Source organism: Amblyomma mixtum, chromosome 6, assembly GCF_055824585.1.
Source record: "Amblyomma mixtum isolate Tamu chromosome 6, ASM5582458v1, whole genome shotgun sequence".
In the NCBI taxonomy this organism is placed as follows: domain Eukaryota; kingdom Metazoa; phylum Arthropoda; class Arachnida; order Ixodida; family Ixodidae; genus Amblyomma; species Amblyomma mixtum.
The window spans coordinates 117,643,034-117,658,947 of NC_143017.1; the positions used below are offsets into that span (position 1 = coordinate 117,643,034).

At 49.0% G+C, this 15,914-nt stretch overlaps 1 protein-coding gene across 7 annotated transcripts in view; it reads left to right on the top strand.

Annotated features, from left to right (window-relative positions):
- LOC149340165 (galactosylceramide sulfotransferase-like) overlaps positions 1 to 15,914 on the top strand; it is a 161,351-nt gene that overhangs the window by 128,535 nt on the left and 16,902 nt on the right. The window contains exon 1 of one of the 7 annotated variants that reach the window (XM_089548919.1): positions 9,547 to 9,616. The exons of the other annotated variants lie outside the window; for them this stretch is intronic. The gene's annotated coding sequence lies outside the window, so the exon portion shown is untranslated. Of the gene's footprint in view, positions 1 to 9,546; positions 9,617 to 15,914 lie in introns of those variants that run through there. 7 annotated transcript variants of the gene reach the window in all.

Sequence of the window (15,914 nt, forward strand, 5' to 3'; positions counted from 1 at the left end):
GTGCTCTGCGGAGCGCGTGTTTCAGGGACGTGTGGGCCGCGGTGTCTTCTCTTTGCCCTCCACTGCAACGCGCACACCCTGGATGGGAGGGAGGACCACCGGGTATTGCTTCTCAGGGTGCGCATATTCCTTGGCGCTCGGCAAGCAGCGCGCACCTCTGCCGCCTCCGCCCCCAGATCGATGCTGAACTTCCGTTTGCTCCCATCGCTCTACCCTTCGGTGCCTGTTCTTCGTCGCCCACTCTTCGCGACCGTCCTTCTCGTCCTCTTTCGCTCTGTGCGGCCATGCACGCAGTCACGCAGTCGGGCGTACACAACCGTGCGTGTTCGCGCGTTCACTGACCTGTACTGTGTACGTACGTACAGCCCAGACTCAAATTGGAGAATTAAAAGCACCGTTTGAAAGTGTCTTTCTCTCGGTCTCGGGGATGAGTTGATGTCCAGATATGCCACTGTGGCGAAACTGAACAGAGGCATGTGCCCTTATGATCTGTAGAAAGGGAATACCCCCTTTCATCTTGAACTGCACCTTCGGGTCGTCTCATGGAGATGCTCTCTGAATGAGTATTATGCGGCCTGAACAACAGAATTACATCAACGGCAAGTGGCTCAGTGGTTAGGGTGCTCGGCTGCTGACCCGAAAGACGCGGGTTCAATCCCGGCCGCGGCGGCCGAATTTCTTTGGAGGAGGAATTCTAGAGGCCCGTGTACTGTGCGATGTCAGTGCACGTTAAAGAACCCCAGGTGGTCGAAATTTCCGGAGCCCTCCACTACGGCGTCTCTTATAGCCTTAGTCGCTTTGGGACGTTAAACACCATAAACCAAACCAAACCATTCCTATTAGGGGTGAGAAAGCAGCTTAAAAGAAGGGACGAAGACTTCTTTCTTACCACGGGGAACCGCCGGAAAGGAGGCTTGCCGCCTCCGGCGGGAGAGGTGAGAGGCGAATCTCCACAACGTGTCTATACTCGTTTGGTAACATGCGTAAACTCCTTTATTCATGCGCCACGTCTTGGCGCTATAGTGCATAAAGGGACCGAAATCTTGGCAAGCGTCGTTTCCGTTGATAAGAAATTTACCTAACTCCAAAATCTTCTCCCAGCAAGACATTCCCCTTAACTTGGCGTGCACAAACTTTTTCTAAAAAAAAAAAAAAACAAGAGTTGTTCAAAAGTACTCACGCCTTTCGCAACGCCGCGTTGGCTGCTCGTGTTCCGAAGGAATTTCGTTGTCCTGTCCGGAGCCCGTCCCCATTCGCAAATCCTTTCGCGGTTTTTCGTGTTCTCACTGCTGATGAGCTGTTTGCGACGCTCTCTAAAAACATACCGCTCCTGTCAGCTCTCTTTGAGACCGGCTTCTTTTCAGTTTTATCGGTTGACGCTTGTTCTCAACGCCCTACATTACGTAGTCGTTCGCGAACGACTTCCTCTCCTGTCGACTTCGCATTTGCCTTCTGCCGAATTTCATCCGCACGTCTGTCAGTCACCGTCTGTCAAATTTAGGCGTTTTCTGCAGCAGTAGTCCCTCATCTGCGGCAAGACATGTCTCTTAATAATCGCCGCCAGACTCGCGGAAATGTGCGCAAGGTACTTTTTTTCTCACCGAAAGCATCCACCGATCCAGCCGTACATATGAGAACCCTGGCTGCCGTCTTTAGGAGGCGTATTCGTCTGCTCCTCTCCCCTTCCATTTTTTCGCTCTATTTTCCCTTTTTTTGCCTACCGCGGTGATGGCTGCGTAGGTTTAATCATTCCTCCGGGCGTGGTTCGGCATCCGGCGAGCGCGATGGTCTGCTGCCGCAGTTTCCCGAGCCCTTCCGTAATAATGCGTCGTCATGGATGCCGGCGCGGCCTTCATTTTCTTGGGAACGCAGCATTGCTGCCCGGCCTCACTTTGTGCTTTCTCATTTCCGCTGCCTTTGCAATATTTATTTTTGCAGCTCCTTGCGTTCCTTGACTGCCTTTGCGTCAGCGCTGCGTCAATCCAAGCTGAGAAAGCGAGTCCATGAACGCTATTGCGTGTAAAGAGAATTGAGGGTTGGAAGAGGAAGAGCGGGTAAGAGGACGGAGGGAATAAAGGTCCCGAAACTCCCTAAAGGGATGTGCGTGCATGGCTGTGGTTCAAAGGCAAATACTCCGTACTTTTCACTTCTCGCTGCATTCCACCAGCCTCTCTGTCTTCCCTCGACGACGGTGTTTTCTGGGGTTTAACTCGGGGAAGGAAGTACTGGGCTTTGCTTTCCTTTTGGCATGAAGAATTATTGGTTCAATTCCGTCGAGGTGTTTTCTTTTACCGAAAAACGGTGAAGCTCCTCTTTCCCTCGGGCCGGGTCGGCAGAAATTGTGCTTTTTACTTTTATATATTTTTTATCCAGTTTCATAATTTTTGTATTTATTCGCTTCTTAATTTTCTAAAAGCGCCGCTTCACTTGTGGGCTCTGGTGTTTACAAATGAGATTTTGAAGAGCAAACGAGTTTTTTTTTTTTTCGAAGGAACGGAAAATTGAAATCCTTTGCTCTCAAATCGCATTGTGCGCGGCGGTTTCATTTCTCGGCTTTTCGATATTTTTGTTTTAGTAGTTGATTTTGCTCATTATTTGACAACTTGGGGATTAGGGAAGCCTGGGTCTTGTTATTATCTGCGTTGCTCTGCCCATCTGCGCACGGCGGTTCAAGTTGAATGCCGACGTTTGGCCAGAGTATGGAAAAGCGAAAAATGTTTTTTTTTCTTGCTGCTGCGGCTTCCATTACCTGACAGTTCAAGGAAACCGCGCATTGATTCAAGTTATAAGCCTTTTTGTGCTCAGTAAAGCAATGAAGGGTCGGAATATTTGCTTTTCGGATTCCGCATCGCGGTTGTCTGTTTTGATGGTGGTGTTTATCCTGTATTGACGAAAAAGAGGTGCTTGAATCGTGACAGCACAAAATAAAGTACACAAGTGCCAAGTTCTCTTGTCTAGGTATCGGTGTTTTCTTTAAAAGATTTCTAGGCTCTCAACCGCTATTTCTATAGGGGGCGTAAAATTAATGTCCGTAAGTGGCGGTGTTTGCTTACGGCTACGCGAGTTACTGTCTTGACGTTCGGTTTACATTTCGGGACAGGATGTATTTACAGTTGGGATTTTGTGCCTTTTTAAAGTTTTTAAATTTAAACGCAAACTGTAATGAACTGCTTGTGTTAAAATTGAAGAGAAGGCGAGGCGTAGTTATTGCTTTACTTTTCTTACCTCTTTACGTCTAGCTCCTTGTTTTCTTCATTGGCGAGCTTTAAACTGAATAAAATCGCGGGCTTACGGAGAAAGATCATCAGTACTTGCCGCTTGCTCGCAAGTGTATGCTTCTCCGCATCAAGCCTCTTATTGCGGGAAAGCACGCTTTCCGTACTACACTTGGGTCTTTTTTTTTTTTTTTGTTCTTGCGCATGTGATGATGACGTTAAACAGGCCGCTTACTTTATTTGCTGTTTCTTTTCTTTCGTTCGTTTATTTCCTTGTTTCTTCTATTCTTTTTTTCGTTTAATGCATTCCTGTCTTGCTCTCCCCTCGGCTTCTTCGGCCGAAATGATGGTAGAGATGGCGAGTATCTTCCCGATTTAGGATTCAGCATAAATTTTTGCTTCGGTTTAGCAGTGGTACAAAAACACTGAAGAGAAAGAGGATCTGTAACCGTGCGGCATCATACGATAACTAAATGCAGACAAAACACAACAATGCACGCGTCATATGTCTTCCTTGTCGCTGCCTGCTTGTGCCGCTAGGTACTAACTGCTGGGATTTATCTGCTAGGCTTTATGCCTTTATCTTTTTCGGGCGGCAGACGAAAGCGACGTTCGAGGACTCGAATGAAAACGAAAATTACGAATTCGCCTGATGGCACGCAAAAGAAAAAGAAAATGGTTGCTTTTTTTCTTTTTTCATGCAGTTCTTCTCTAGACAAAGACATTACGGAATGCGCTCTTATTTTCATCCATTTCTACGGAGCAAAGCCCATTGCAAATTTATTCGCTCCTACAGCTACAAATTGAGGCTTTAGGTGTCCGTGTATCTCAGCTTAAGCCTATTCTTCAAGAGCCCAAGGGCGAAAAACAGGATGAAAACGGGGCATAGGAAGAAACGGAACTAGGGGTGTAATTTTACTTTTTCCCCAATCCGGAAACATTCTTCGAGTTTGAAAATACACGGCCGGATGAGCCTCTGTCACGCTACAGGCGTAGAACGCGCACGTCGTTATCCGGTCCATCCTTCTAGAGAGAAAGAGGAAGAGGGACTTGGAGAGAGAGGAGGGTGTGAATACGAGCGCAGGGAAGCAGGCGCGGGAAAGTGCAGGCGGCGGCGATAAGAGGGCCGACCGTGATTTGTGCCGGCTCTCTTGAACTGGACGTGCGCGCGTTCATGCGTTCCGCTAGCGGGAGTGGAAATGAGGGGAAGAGGAGCGTAAGACGGCCCGCAGTTGTGCGTCCCGCGAAAATTCCGGTTCGTTGCGTTGCCTGCCATGAATATTAGCCCCTGAGCAGCGAGGCGTTCGAGCACGGCTCGGTGAGAGCGCGAGGACTTGCATGACAGGCACAGGGCGCGCTTTTCGCATGCGCCACTCGTCGCAATTGCGGCGGACATTTTGGTGCGGAAGACGCGAGTTCAGCTCCGCGAAGGTGGCGTATTGTGCTAAAGCGTCCGCTGTGCTGGCCGCGCGCTGTCTATGCAGCGCTGCGATCGCTCGAGAGCACTTCTGACTTTTGTCGTCACTAGCTGTTTGCGCTTTGGAGGAAGAAGAACCTTCTACGTGTGGGGAATTTCTGGTCAACTCTCCAGTTAAGCATTTTTGACGAGCTGCCGTACGTTAATTCCACAATTCTGACTTTTCAGAGGATTCCGCTAAGTTTTCCTTGTTGCAAAAAGCTAACATATTTGGACAAGAAACCGAAACTATAAGTGAAAGAGGGGGCGAACGGTGCTTCAACGCTGTCTAGGTATTCAAGAACAAAACTCGGGAGTTGTACGATACAGTGGGCGCAATTTAGAAGTGCTAGCTGGGGTCACCGCGATAAACAGTAACGGCCAGTTGTAAACGAGTATAAATCTGAAAACATTTTTCAAAGTGAAAAACGAGCGCCGTACAGATACGGAGGTTTTCTATTGAGCGGTGGTAGCGGCCGACATTTTTAAATTGTTGTACGAAAAGTAAAGACATTGCCTCTCGATCTGAGAAGAGAAACGGCGTCGTTAAACTGCAATGTTATACGTGTTTTTGCTGCACTCGCTGCATTTCTTGTCACGGTGCTGCCATCAGCAAGTTCGCCTTGCTGTCTAGCGGGTTTATGTCAGACGCGGGGTGTCCAACATGTATCGTGCTCTGGCTCATGTACCGTCGGCTCTCACAAACGCACGAGTCATTTAGTTCTTTTGGTGTACTTTTTTTTCCCCACTCCACTTGGGTGCAATGGCCGTTTGCTTGACAGAGGAGCGGCGATATGAAGGGGCTTGTGACACATTATTTCTCGAGCGTCTACATCCTTGACATTTTTGCGGTGTTTAATAAAGATAATACAGCTCAGCATGCTGCAAGAGTCGTAGCAATGACCTTCTCTGGAAAAAATGCATAAAATTTGTGTTGCAGACTGCACTCGGAATAAAAAGTGACGGCCTATAGTGTGCTGGCCACATATTGTCTAGTATTCTTGAAAGTGAAATTTTCTTGATGCCCTGAAGTCTAGCTCTCACAGACTGCTATCATGACGTCTTATCATATATTGTTGAGATGCTGTCTCCTCAGGCAATGATTGGGTAGACAGTGAATGAAAGGAAGACAGTTTTCTCTGTTATCAGAAATAGTAAAATTGAAGTTGAAACAGTACTTTAGCGTAGTACGCGTTGTAGAACTTGTCCCGTCTTTTCGGTTAACTGATAAACGGTATTAGTGGACTAGGACGGCGAGATGCGCGTTTCGCATCTAGGCTGTTTATCGAAAAGAGGCAGAAAGCGTACAAAACGTGCTGCCAGATCAGTAGCTACGTCGTTTTGTAGCTGTAACTGTACTGTAACTGTTATTTTGGTGCAAGGTAAATAACTCTAGCTGGTAGAAATCAATCCGGAACACTCTGCAGCATGGCGTGTTTTGTAGCTCACAACACTTCTATTGCATGTGAAAATACAGGGTGTTTCACTTTGTTCAATGTAGCTTTTTTTTTTTTTTTCACTGATAGGAGTAAGAGTAGCACTTGGCGAAAATGCCGGCGTTATCTCTGTGAACCCTCGCTGAGTGAGGCCTCTACCCTCTAAAAGCGCCACCCACCCTCTTCCCGCCCAACCACCGCCACCCTCGACCCACCTCTCCACCCCACCTCCGCCGACCTTCACCGTTCAAAATAATCCTGTCGAGTGTGTGAAGACTTGCATTAGAGTAAAAGCATCAAAGTAATAATCGAGGGTAAATACGACTGCTGCCCCATCTTTCTCGCATCATGTTTCATGATCCTCCTGTCAGTATTTTTTTTACACTAAAGTACTTGGAATAGCTACAGAGCGCTGCTCATTTTATTTTATTTATTTATACAAGTACCTGCAGCGTCCAGGGGCATTATAGCAGGGGGGACAATAACAGTAAACATATACCTAAATTGAGCATGTCACAAATAATAAAAATAAACAATAAGGCACATTTGTCTGAAATAAAATAGAACGCATCACTGAAATGTCAGTCCGAGAAAAGTTTTGAAAGGGTGGAAAGCCTCTACGACAGATTGGCCGCCAGGAAAGACTGAAAATGTTTATCCGTTTTACATTTTTCTATGCTCTTGGGAAGCCTATTCTAATGTGAAGAAGTATGAGGAAAAAAAAGAATTAGGAAACACATCAGTTCGACATCGCGGTACAAGAACTTTCAAGTTATGATCGCGGCGTTCAGAGATAAAATGTGGAGGGAGAATGTACAAGCTCTTGTTTATTCCCGTGTGATCAGATTATATTTGGAAAAAAAAGTTATAATTTTGCGGTTATTCTCCGGTGAGCCAGTGTTTTCCACCTAAGGTCTTCTTTAACTAATGTGATGCTACTACGGAAGTTATAGTTGCCAGAAACAAACCTGGCAGCACGGTTTTGGATGCGTTCAAGTTTTTCCACAAGATAATAGCTTTGAGGGTCCCATGCCGCACAAGCATACTCGAGTATTGGACGGATATTAGTTACGTATAGCTGTTCTTTTACTTTTGTGGGGGCTTTATGAAAATTTCGTCTAATGAGGTTTAGCGTTCTAGATGACTTTAAGGTTAAATATTCTATGTGTCGGTTCCGTGTCAAATTTTCTGAAAAATAGAAAATTGAATGGAGTAGAATGGGGTTTGGTTATCTGGTTAGGTAGATGGATAGCTTCAAGGATATTTTTAAATATTAATTGCATTACGCGATCGAATAAACTTTTGAATTTTTCATTTAGGCCAAAATTTCGTCGAATAAAGTAGTGAACCGTTTATATTAGCCTCCAGCTTAGAAAGAAGATAATTTTTTTTCCCCGGCCCAGGACAAATTTTCGTACGGAAAAACTATATAGCGTTATGTAGCCGTGTGGCTGCGCTCCGATGTATGCTTTTGACTACTAGTCCCTCATGTGAAGCTTTTGTATAGCCCACGGAACACCATTTTATTAACTAAGAGCTTAACAACATGAAAAGTTGTCGCGTATACCACGCGAGCACTCGTTGCAGCTTGCTCCTAGTGTTACCAAGAAACGAGTGATTCGTTAAAAACAAAGCGGCGAAAGTGAGACCAGCACATGAAAATGGGCAGTGTCCGTGATGGTGGGTACGGGCTAGCTGGCGCACAGCAAAATGCAGGCGGCAAAAGAAAACAAGAGTACAAGCAAACCGGTGAAGTAAAGTCTAACGCGTGCACCAGCGATGCGTGGACTGCGTGCGGCGGCAACGTGCTTTTACTGAGGAAATGTGGCCGGTGACCCGCGAAGTCTGCAGCAACGTGCGTGAGCGCTGTATCGCAGCCGGTAAACGCCGCAGGCTTGCACCGTTCTCTTTTTCGTTTTTCTTTCGTGTTTGTCCGTTCACTTTTCGCATCACTTCACGCATGCCTGATCGTTCATGTGAGAGCGCGTGTGAATGACGCTTCACCCTTTTCTGCTTACTTGTATTCGTCATAGCTCCTCGAGTGGACTGTTCATTTGTTCTCGTTCTTTATTTTCCCCTTTATTTCGGTGTTTTCCTCCTTCCTTCATTCATTTATATTCGCACATAAGCTTGTTTTCTCGAGTATGTGTAAGTGTAGAAAAAGCCAGACCGTTCGGAATTCTGTGCTGTACTGAAATGAGGTATAGTAACAGCGAAATTTCTCCCCATGCGGATACAGCGTACCAACGTGCATGCGGGAGCAGAGTAGAGGTCATCGGGGCTGGAACCTTGCCTAACGTCATGTGGACGAACAAGAAATGCGCTGCTCCAGTCATACTTCCGAGGCGTCGTGCCGCGCCACGCGCATGCGCAGACTGGTTCTGGCTGACGCGCGGCCCGCCTGGCGCGTGATGACACGCGGCGCAAGTGTATTTCTAATTCGGGCTTAAGGCTCTAGCTTGAGTTCGTTATCTCCTGAAGTCTCGTGTATGTATTATTGCACGAAACACCTTTGAAAAATCTCTTGAAAAATGCGACAGTTTTTTCGAAGCGAGCTTCCTGGACACGACATATAACGAATGACGACTAGAAAAAGCTTCCATCGCTTTGTGTGGGCATGTGCCATTGTATGAGGATGACTACAATTGCCAGCGGCTGCGCGCGACTGTGTTCACAGGGAAATATTTGTTGCTGCTTATAAGAGCACGCTTACAAGGACACTTGTTTAGAGCGACGTGGCGGCGTGTAGAATATGGGGTTTGACATCCTGAAATGACTCATAGGCTGTGAAGGATGCCGTAATTCAGGGCTCCGTTTTAATTTAGACCGCGCTGGCATCGCATAGCACTCGGGCGTCTTTTCATTTCGCCTCCATCGAAATGCGGCCGGGATTTAATCCAGAGTTCCGTAGCCACTCAGCCACCGCGGCCGGTTAGGACTGCGCGCCATGAATGCATGACGACGGCATTTATCTAACATTTATTCAAAGTGAGCAACGGCGGAGCAACCGCTTAATGGAAACCTAGTCCCGCCAGCTGCCGGCAGCAACTTCAACCTGAACACTACGCGCCTGTGATCTATCTGCGCGGCATAACACCTCGGCCGGTGAACACATACGCTCGTCGGAGTGGGAGAGACGCCTGTCCTCCGTCACTCGAGCGCCGTGTCGGACGCCGCCTGTCCGTTGCGACATCTGCGCCGTCTTTCGCGTGATGCGAGCTGACGGCTCGACGATGCATGCCGCTAGAGAACGGACAGCACCTCCCCTCCGCGTTTCTGTTTGCACAGAGAGCGGGGGGCCCGCCCCCAGTGGTTGCTGGCGTGGTCAACGCTGTATCGCGTGCAGGCACCAGGCCGTCAGAACACGCTCTCTTGCGGAGGTGACGTGTGCCCCGTGCGCGGCATTCAGAGAGGTTGTGTCGGCGGTGTTCATTTATACACATGCCACGCGTTTGGCCTCTCGCATGGAGTTTACGCCACCTGTTAGTTAAGGATCCGCAGGACATGCAGTGAGTGACGCGCATGCGCTTTCATGTCCGAGAGTCACGGGCTACTGTGGTGTCACTTTCTAAGGAGTTCAGCCGCGTGGTTAGTCATTGTTGTCACATTTTCATGGACGCAGGCGTGTGTGTGTGTGTGTGTGTGTGTGTGTGTGTGCGTGTGTGTGTGTGTGTGTGTGTGTGCGTGTGTGTGTGTGTGTGTGTGTGTGTGTGTGTGTGTGTGTGTGTGTGTGTGTGTGTGTGTGTGTGTGTGTGTGGTTTAGTTTAGTTTAGTTTAGTTTAGTTTAGTTTAGTTTAGTTTAGTTTAGTTTAGTTTAGTTTATGGGGGTTTAAGGTACCAAAGCGACTCAGGCTATGAGGGACGCCGTAGTGAAGAGCTCCGGAAATTTCGACCACCTGGGGTTCTTTTACGTGCACTGACACGGGCCTCTAGAATTTTGCTTCCATCGAAATTTGACCGCCGCGGCCGGGATCGCGCGTGCTCGCGCGTGCTCGCGCGTGTTCGTGCGTGTTCGTGCGTGTTCGTGCGTGTTCGTGCGTGTTCGTGCGTGTGCGTGCGTGCGTGCGAGAGAGATCAGTACAGCTGTCTCTCATGCTTCTTTGCTGTACGACGCCTGCTTCGTATTCGCGTTGACATCGAATGTTCCACAGGCCTCTTGGAAGCGAAGATGGCGGGAACTGCTCTTTCCAGCGTTGAAGAGTAATCAGAAATCAAAACTCTAATTTCTCTCGTGCCGTAGGATCTTCGCATTGCAGTTAATTTGACGTGTTAAATTCCCGTGCATCGCAGTATTTTCATGTGGCACGGCCGGCTAGCCTACCAAGCTGGGCGGCCTTGGACCAGTCGAGAAGTAATTCCTTTCCCTTATTATTTACCCGGCTCTTCGGATTCTTCCGTGTCAAAATCATTATGCATCCTCGGCTGCTGACCTGAAAGACGCGGGTTCGATCCCGACCGCGGCGGTTGAATTTCTTTGGGGGAGAAATTCAAGAGGCCCGTGTACTGTGCGATGTCAGTGCACGTTAAAGAACCCCAGGTGGTCGAAATTTCCTGAGCCCTCCACTACGGCTTCTCTCATAGCCTTAGTCGCTGTGGGACGTTAAACGCCATAAACCAAACCAAACGAAACCATCATTATGCATCCAAGTTGAGTTTCTATCGAAAGTTCACGGGCCACTTGACGGAAGACAACCATGCCATCGGATTACTTTCGGGCCTGTCTGAATGGCTCGTGAGCGCCAGCCTTGTGGACGCTGCCGCCTGGAGCTCATAGTAGTAGGAATAAGTTCTATATAATTAGGTGTAACGTTTATTTTTGTAGGCAAGAAAGAGGTCGTCCCCGTTAAATTATAGCTTTATTACATAGCCTGATGTAGGCACACCGAGCGTTGTTCGTGCGTATATGTCGCTCTACCGCTTTATAAGAGCACCGTCGCTCACGTGTGACGCGCCTACTCGCTCCGCATTCATATGCGACGTCTGTGCACTCGCCTGTGTACTCGTGTACACTCAGCAAGGCACGTGTGGCGGCGGCAGCGTGCACTGCCGGTCCAGGCGCGGGCGTCGCACAACGCGTATAACAAGCGGCCCCCCGGGACATGCAGCGACGGCCGGTCCACGCCCCTGGTTCCACTGGACCCTGTGGCCACAACAGGTGGTGTCGGCGCGCTGTGGCCAGGGCTGCTGCCGGGGCGGGGTGCCCCCTTGGGGAGTTTTTAATTCGCGTCGTGTGCCTGCGGTCGACGGCCGCTCTAGTATTTTTTATTTCCCCGTTGCCCGCTGTCCATGGACTTTATTCATCGCCACAGGTGCGGCGTCCGTGTGACCCGCTGTGTTATTATTCAACCTGTTTTCCTGGCCATCTTAACCAAATCTGTATTTTTCCTATGGAGACGTGCGAGAGACTATACTTGTGTTCAGGCAGCATAAATTAAGGTATTCCCGGTGCGCGCTGTCAGCTTATTTTGCCTGTTCTTTTTTCCACCTTCATTGCATCCTCGTCAGCATTTGAAGTTCTCTTCGTTGGTGTTTGGCAAGTTTTCAGCCGCCGCGGTGGCTCAGTGGTTATGGTGCTCGGCTGCTGACCCGAAAGACGCGGGTTCGATCCCGGCCGCGGCGGTTGAATTTCTTTGGCGGAGAAATTCTAGAGGCCCGTGTACTGTGCGATGTCAGTGCACGTCAAAGAACCCTAGGTGGTCGAAATTTTCGGAGCCCTCCACTACGGCGTCTCTCATAGCCTTAGTCGCTTTGGGACGTTAAACCCGATAAACCAAACCATTTCTGATGCTTTTAGTACCGAGGAGCAGAGAAAACTTCTGCGGAAGTTTAGAGTTGTCAGGGACTTTCTTGAAAGTAATTGAAATCGAAAGTTTTCTGAAAAAAAAAAAAAAAAACTTCTGTGGAACCAGCAAACGTAGGCTTTGTACCGGGACGATCCTGACTTTCTTTTTTTCGGAAGGATGAGACAAGAGCCGCAATCACACTATCTGACGGATTGATGGAAAGTGTCCTCAACTGCGCAGCTTTCCTTCACAAGAGTTTTTTTTCTTAATCGTCCGTGGAACAGTAGGGCCTAGGTTACATGTCGCTGTCCCCCAGGAATTATAAACTCGACTGCGTTTCAGGAACCGCAACTTTTCTGTGTGGTTGGGCGGCTTAAATTTCAGGTCATCTCCGGAAATCGTTTAAGCTTTGTTTTGACGCTGCTGCTCGTTGGTAACGAACCTGCCTATACGACAGCTTTGCAATGTTCCATACTTTTGTTCACGAGCGCAGTCCCTACACGGAGCGATCTGATTACCCATAAAAAAAAAATCTACTTTCTACTCTTTCCTCCTGACGACCGACAAAACTTCCGATGAAAAGGGTTATGCAGCGTTCGGAAAGTCCCGAAATGTGCACGCAGCGTGATGACTGACATGAAACGAGGTGAGGCGGCAAATCGGAAGCTTGTGAGACTCTGATGTCGCATTGTGTTTTTCTTCACCATGAGAAGGGTATACACAACGCAAAAAAAAAAAAAAAGAGGGCGAAAAGACAGAGGAAGAGAGAAAGAAAAGGAAGACTATCGACCCGCTGTGTGCTTACTGGCGTGTCGTCCGTAATACAGGGGTCGGAAGACTCGGGTAACACCCGTGATCGGAAAGTCGCGTGCGCACGCGCCGCCGTTCTAAATGCTCCCTACTCATACTCAGCTCCCCCTTTCGTTTCTTTTATTTTGCGGCACAACTTTTTTTTTCTTTGTTGTCCAAACAGTGCGAAGATTTGTTGGGCCTGTAGGCTGTGCGGTTAATGCTGGTTCGGTTTGTTGCTGTATTCATTGCGTTGCCTTACCTTCCGCTGCACTGACCTCACTTTCCCTCTCTTTGTCGGAAGTGCTGGAATCCTGCGGATTTGCTTTCGTGTGAGGTTCACGCGCTGCTCCTCTTTTCTTGTTTTCTTCAGTGTCTGCGTACGTTCGACCTCTTTCGTCCTTAATTAGATTCCTCGCGCTGTGCGACCGGAAAACGCGCACGACAGCCACGCCAGCGCTGCAGTCGGTAGTGAAACCAAAATGGATGGCCAGTGGGAAATCAGTTTTTCTTCCTTTTCTTTCCCTTTTCCTTTTGTTTCTTTTCCTATCCTTCGCCGTCGTCTTTATTCCTCTGCTTTTCTTTTCCTTTCTTGTCTCTTCTTAGTTTTCTTTTGTCTAGCCTTACGCATAGCTGTCATCAGTTCGTCTCGGTAAAGGTATAGTAGTCGTTCACGAGTCAAAGCTGCACCGGTGTTGCGGGGTTCACCGTACTTGACGGCGCAGAATTAACTCCGAGCACCTGAGATTTCTTGCAGTATATTGACGTCTCTCTTGGGCTAAACAGCATCATCAGCATCACCGTCATCATCATCATTTAAGTGGGGACTGTTTCAGGGCAAATCTCTCCCTGTGGTCTCCAATCAGTCCGACCCGGCGCCAGCCGCCGACCTCCCTCCCCTATCTCCGCAAATCTTCTCATTCCCCTTCCCCATGACTTTCTGCCGTCCCCTGCTACGTTCTCGTTTCCCAGTTTCAGCACACTTAAACATGCGAACTCCAGCTCAGCCGCCGAGCCAATGTGGCGGGTGTCAGGCAGTGTCTCATGTCGCAGTTTTTGTCTTTCGCCTCTTGCTTGGGCAGTGCTGCGCACAGCTTCTGAGGCAGTGAGCGAGGGGCATTAACAGATTTCCAAATACTTCGCGGAGTGAGCTGCTCGTTCCAACGTCGCTAGCCGACAATGCGGGCTCGCCGCTATTCGTTATTCGCGCTCAGGGTTTCTCCCTCGGGAGCGCGCAAAAAAGTAAGACCGGCGTCTTCGATGAGCCCCGCCACTTCAGTCTCCCGCTAATTCGGTTTACCGCCGCACCTTCTTTCCCTCGCGTTTTTTCGATAGAAAGCATCGACCGCTGCTCGAACTGCTGGCGGTGTGCGAAGAGATGCAGTTTCCCCACCAGCCACGCAGCGCGCTGCCGTCTCTCGTCTTCGAGCGTCTTCTTGGATGAGGAAACTCCCGTTTCGGGGAACTACCTCTCAGAAAAGAAGAGCCAGCGCGGCGCGCGGCCCGCATATGAATGCGGCACGATGAAGCCTGAAAGGGAGTTTGGGATCGGAAGCGTTTAGGCCTTTCCTCAAGACCAGCAAAACTCGGAACGGCCCGTACGAATCGGTATTGTTCCACCCATCGCTCACTTCCAGAACGCTGAGCCACTCTTGGAGTTTGGTGAACTTGTGTGGGTGGATGAGTGTTGCGTGCTTGGGGCGATTGCGTGTACGCTGTGATCCTGATTTATGTCTTCGTGCGTCGCATGCGGAGTCGTTCGAGGCATCGTACGCTCGCGTCGTTGCAGTCTTCGCCAGCGCGGTTGCGCTTGAACGTGGAGAGCGCCTCCGTTGTTGCGCGCCCTTTACGAGAGTCTTGGGGGCGTAACTTGGTTTATTGACCAGGCACGCGAAAGGAGGAGGTAGGAAGGGGGAGAGGATGTGGCGTGGGGAAGAGTAAGCGGGGCTATTGAACTGCATTCGCGTGTGCGTGCGCACCCGGTCTTTCACGTTTGAGTGACGAAAGCTGTGCTCAGACGTCGGATGTTCGCGTGGCCGTAATCTCATAAGCCAATTCCTCGCACGGACTTTTGTCGGGTTCTCCAGGCATTCACTTCGATCCGGAGTATTCCGTCGCGTCCTTGACACAGCTTTGCAGCTTCAGCCTCTGCGGCATTAGAGCGCGTGATAGTCGCCGTGTTGCCGGCCCAGAAAGCGCCGGAACTGCTGACTGGAACGTCATGAGAGCGTTGCGATGTTATTTTGGGGAACTCGCTGTCCGTCGTCACGAGGAAGGAATTCGACAAAGGAAGAAAATAAAAATACGAGAAATAAGAGAGGCGCCATTCACTAATGCGATATCGTATCACCACGACCGGCGGCTCTATCATCGGACCTTCCTCGTCGCAGCCGTGTCGAGGAATTAGCGCGAGCTGTTATCATTTATGGCCTTGGCGCCAGTTTACTCTTCGGGGTAAGGAGATAACAGCGGAGCTCGCTGCCTGTCGCCAATGCGTGTTGAACAGCAACACTCATTTCGGAGAAGTAATGGAAGCAATCGAAGCCGCGTAGTTCTAATGCCCGGTTCCTTTATCAACTGCTAGTATCGCACGGTTCTTGTTTAGACGTGCTTCTGTGGAAAGGAGGTGAAGTAAAAATCGAACGAACAAGAACTCCACACGCAAGATTGCCTCACCGGAGAGTTTCCAGAAAGTTATTCCGAACGTTCCTAACGACCGCTCATTTCTTGGAACGGACACTGGAATCAGCGTTTGGGCCATGAAGGTTGTTTTTTTTTTTCTTTCACTTTCTCTTACTCCTCAGCAAAAGACGACGACTTCGACATCCGAACGCGTGACATCGCACAGTGGGTTGTTCGTCGAGTGCAGTTCGTTTGGAGGCAAGACAACTGTGTTGCCGGGGTGGCTAGGCTCTCTGTGCATCTATTTATGCGGTGCTAAACTTAATAGCTACTTGCTGCTAGGTCTGCCGAAAAATGACGGTTTCACTCGAAGGTTTCACTCACATTTTGTTTTTCACTCACATTTTGTTTTCACGAACGAATTGCCAATGCGAGAATCTGTTGTGCTTCCTTCCTAAATAAAATTGGTTTTTGAGGAGAGGAAATGGCGCAGTATTTTTCTCGCATATCTCGATGGACACCTGAACCGCGCCGTAAGGGAAGGGAAGGAAGGTTGGAGTGAAAGAAGAGAGAAAGAGGTCTCGTAGTGGAAGTCTCCGGAATAATTTCGACC